Source organism: Carcharhinus amblyrhynchos, chromosome 13 (genome assembly GCF_965287045.1).
Source record: "Carcharhinus amblyrhynchos chromosome 13, sCarAmb.v2.hapA, whole genome shotgun sequence".
Classification (NCBI taxonomy): domain Eukaryota; kingdom Metazoa; phylum Chordata; class Chondrichthyes; order Carcharhiniformes; family Carcharhinidae; genus Carcharhinus; species Carcharhinus amblyrhynchos.
In genome coordinates this window covers 40,247,793-40,253,010 of record NC_137336.1, presented here as the reverse complement: position 1 = coordinate 40,253,010, position 5,218 = coordinate 40,247,793, and positions in this window count along the sequence as shown.

Genomic DNA, 5,218 nt, shown 5'->3' with positions numbered 1-5,218 from the left:
TCTGTCTGGGTGTTTAAAATAATTACTCTGAAGTTAGAAATGCTTATTTTCCTTCTAACTCTTTCAGGGTATCTAGAGTCTCAGAACTTTCAGGGAGAGGCCACATAAGAACATAAGAAATAGGAGCAGGAGTAGGCCATCTAGCCCTTCGAGCCTGCCCCGCCATTCAATAAGATCATGGCTGATCTGTCGTGTCTCAGTTCCACATTCCTGTCCTCTCCCCATAACCCTTAATCCCCTCTCTTATCAAAAATCCATTAACCCGCGTCTTAAAAATATTTAGCGAGGTAGCCTCCACCACTTCAACGGGCAGAGAATTCCAGAGATTCACCACCCTTTGAGTGAAGAAGTTCCTCCTCAACTCTGTTCTAAACCGCCCCCCCTTTATCTTGAGGCTGTGCCCCCTAGTCCTACTGTCCTTTCTGAGCGGGAAGAGTCTCTCCACCTCTATCCTATCCATCCCATTCATCATCTTATACGTCTCAATGAGATCTCCCCTCATTCTTCTAAACTCTAACGAGTACAAGCCTAATTTATTCAGCCTCTCCTTATAGCTCAACCCCCTCAACTCCGGCATCAGCCTAGTAAACCTCCTCTGCACTCCCTCCAAGGCCAAAATATCCTTGCGTAAGTACGGCGCCCAAAACTGCACACAGTACTCCAGCTGTGGCCTCACTAATGCCCTATACAGCTGCAGCAAGACCTCCCTACTTTTATATTCAATCCCCTCGCTATGAAGGCCAGCATCCCATTCGCCTTCCTGACCACCTGCTGCACCTGCAAGCTGGGTTTTTGTGACTCATGCACAAGGACCCCAAGGTCCCCCTGCACCGTCGCCTGCTGCTGTTTTTCACCACTTAAGTAATAACCCTTCCTACCATTATTCCTACCAAAGTGGACCACCTCACACTTGCCAACATTAAATTCCATTTGCCATTTCCTGGCCCATTCGCCCAGCCTATCTAGATCCTTCTGCAGACTCTCCACACCCTCCGCACAATTTGCCATTCCACCAATCTTGGTGTCATCAGCAAATTTCGACACCCTGCACTCGGTTCCCTCCTCCAGATCATCTATATAAATGGTAAATAGCTGAGGCCCCAGCACCGACCCCTGGGGCACTCCACTAGTCACCATCCGCCAATCCGAATAGCACCCATTGACCCCCACTCTCTGCCTCCTATTTGACAACCAATCCTCTATCCACGCTAACACCCTACCCCCAACTCCATGTCCCCTGACCTTCTGCAATAACCTCTTGTGAGGTACCTTGTCAAACGCCTTCTGAAAATCAAGAAAGACCACATCCACCGGCTCTCCTCTATCCACCGCCCTAGACACATCCTCATAGAACTCCAGTAAATTTGTCAAACATGATATAGCTTGATAAGTGTAAATAAAGATACTGGATTTTTTGAATAAAGATACTGGAATTTTTGAATAGTTGGAGAGATTGTCATTGTGCCAATACCCTTATCCCATCTCACTTTCCTCTCAAGTACTTTTTATTGAACCAGAGCCGTTCGTGATTTGAAGAACCCATCAAAAACTTCATTGCTGCAAACTGTGAGTTCTTCAGAAAGAATTCTGAATCTCTAGTGAAAAACATCAAGAACCAGAAGCTACAGTGGACCGAGATCCTTAGCTGTAAACAAGCATATGGACACTCCATGGACTTATTTTTCTGACTTTACTTGATACCTCATCCCCCCCAAATTTCTAATAGAGGATACTCTGCAGAGTTTTACCTTTTTTACACTTGCAGGGATTATGTGTGTATTGTTTTTTACTTGAGTGGATAGTTAGGAATGTTTATACATTTTAAACCTTTTCTTAATAATTTCTGCATCTTTACCTCATTGAGTTTTAGCAGTAAAAGTAACTAACCAGTTGTTAACTTAATTGAAACTGGCTGGCTCATTACTTGTGCCAAGCTATACACAGTTAAATATTTATATTGAATTGGCAATGTCATCTCCCTTCTAAATTCAAAATCTGTTATAATCAGTTCAGGAATGGGACAGAGAGAGGAATTAGTTCACCCCAGGTTGTAACACCATATAAAATTATAGTAGTGAAGATAAAAGTGAACAATTATCATGTATTATATGAATATATTGTGCTCTGTAAAGAAAGAAACTGCATTTCTATAGAATCTTTCATAACTTCAAGAAATTCCCAAGTGCTTCACTGTCAGTGAAATATCTTTTAATTTGCAATGTAAAAATATGACAATTGCACAGAGCAAGATTCACAAATGGGAATACAATAAATTCACAAATAATCTTGTTTAACTGACTTTCCTTGTAGGATAAACATTGAGGAGAAGAACTCTTCTGCACATCTTCAAGTAAAGCCATGAGAAGTGCTTCATCACCAAATTTGGGCAATATGGATGAAGATCTATTTTAAGTTAGCAAATCTCGGTCATGATGGCAATTAAGGTGCTATATGACACTCACCAACATGAGTAATATCTACTGGTGAGGAATACTGGAAGGTTCCTTGAGCCCAGGGAACTACATCAACTGACTCAGGACTAGAACTGTACCAACATCTTTAAGTGATGAAAAGGCAGAGCCATATCAACATCTTCAGAGGAGGAAGAGAGAGAGCAACATGGTTAAGAAGTTCAGAAATTATTCATTTATTTATATTCAGCTTACTTAGAACTCACTTGAAAACAAGGCAGACTGTATTTTGTGGCCCCTAGTGGAACTGGCAAGCTGTTGAGCTGACTCAGAAAATCGCAGGGCCTCACAAGCAACAGGAAAGTGACGCTTAATTATTTTAGTTGTGGGAGGGTAAGCAAGCAAGAAACTCTTCCATAAGCAATGGGAACTTCATAAATACTCAAAATTGAACACATGGATGAAATTTTAATTTAATGTTCTGATATTTAATGAAGGCTTCCTGATTAAACAAGACTTATGTGAGTTTTCTGTGCCTTCAATAGCCTATCTATTGAACATTCGTGATTTAAATGGGGCTTACCTGACTCACTGTGAGAGGTCTTTGGACTTGTGAGGAAGTGGGTCTTAGAGAACTGCATTGGCTTTGGAGATTTTTCTCTGTGTTCAAATTGATAATTTGACACTTTTAGGGGCAGAGTCTGAGGTAGGAGGTGACTAAATCAAAGGTATTGGTTCCAAAAATCAAAGGGGAAGCTCATTGCCGAGGATCACAGGGACTATTTTGGAAGTTGATTATACATCTGACTCCCTCAGGGGAAGACACTTCAGAGGCTGCCGTGAAAGAAAGGGAAAGAGTGTTGCACAATGGGAATTATTTGACACCAGGATGATGTACCTATAAATGTCAGAAAGACATGCCTGAAGAAAATATATTTCTTCATGGAGACCATTGCAGAACCATGCACAGCAATGCAGGAAGAATTGCATCCATGGGGATACAATGGGCTCATTATGCCAGTAGCATTGAAGATCACTGCAACTTTTAATTTCTATGTAGTCGGTTCCATCCAGGGTTCTACAGGTGACATTTCCAAAGTAATCATTTCACCAGAAGTGCATCAGGAGGTGACAAATGTGCAGGATTTGGAAGATTCCAGATGGACAAACTCAGCCAGTTGGAGAGGGCAATAAAAATCATAGACAGTGCTGAGTTTTCTTGTGTTGAGGAACTAATAGCATGCATGCATGTTGCCATAAAAGCACAGTTACATTTATTAACAATATGGACTCTATTCCCTCAATATGCAGCTAATATGTGATAACAAGAAGCAAGTCATGCAAGTATGAGCTTGCTGTAATGGCAGAAGTCACGATGTCTATGTACTTCAACACTCGCTGGTGCCTCACTGGTTTGCACTAGTGCCACAAATCAATGGGTAGATTGTAAGTGACAAGAGTCACTTCTTCGTATGTGCCTATCAGAAGACATACTCAATGGCAGTCACAGCACAACAAAGATCAATATAGGCCAACCATCAGTCTGCTGAAGATACACTCCTGCTGTCTCCATCGTTCTGGGCATGTTCTCCAGTGTGTCTCAGTAAAATTGTCACAGATAAGTTATGTGCTGTGCACTGCATATCATTACCATCTTCTGAGGCTGTATAAGGCTCTAGTCACACTCCATTTGGAGTATTGTGAGCAGTTTTGGGTCCCATATCTAAGGAAGTGTATGCTGGCCTTGGAAAGGGTCCAGAGGAGGTTAATAAGAATGATCCCTGGAATGAAGAGCTTGCCATATGAGAAACGGTTGAGGACTCTGGGTCTGTAGTTGTTGGAGTTTAGAAGGATGAGAGAGGATCTTATTGAAGCTTACAGGAGACTGCGAGGCCTGGATAGAGTGAACATGGGGAGGATGTTTTGACTAGGAGGAAAAACTAGAACCAGAGGCACAACCTCAGACTAAAGGAATGATCCTTTAAAACAGAGATGAGAAGGAATTTCTTCACCCAGAGAATGGTGAACCTGTGGAACTCATTGCTGCAGGATACTGTGAAGGCCAGGTTATTGAGTGTTTTTAAGACAGAGATAAATAGGTTCTTGATAATTAAGGGGATCAGGCATTATGGAAAAAAGACAGGAAAATAGGAACGAGAAAAATATCAGCCATAATTGAATGGCCCAGCAGACTCGGTGGGCCAAGTGGCCTAATTCTGCTCCTAGGTCTTATGGTCTATTGTCTTACCGTAAAGAAGGGTAGCAACATCAGCCTGAATGAAGAAGTGAAGACACAAGCCTCATCTGATAAGGAGTAGGTGGAAATAGAGAATGACAAGTCAGGAAATCCTGTCAGGGGTGAAACCATGATCAGGCAGGGGATGAGACTAGCCCATTGCACTTGGTGTGTGCTTGCAATTGTAGTTTCTTTAATCTAGGGCAGAGTAAAGGATCAGGGTAGCCAATGAGATTAAACTGAAGCTTTACTCGATGCAATTTTTCAAAGCCATCTGAGCCTTTTGGCTAAAATGAAATGATAGATCTAGCCCGGGAGGGGGTGCAGTGCCTCATCCTGTAAGCTTGGAGTTTGTTTGATTGGGCCCAAGATGGGATGCAAAGTCTTGTCAGCTTGGATTTTGTTTGTTTTTCATGCGGGGACCATGATTAGACTTAATTTGAATAGGTTTTTTCAATTAGAAATGAAGTACTGAAAGATACTAAAAAAAGGAAATCTCCGTCAGTGGGCTATTGGCAATATGTGTGCCATGGAAGTTAGCACATTGGAGGCAAGGAACCAAATCCTATTG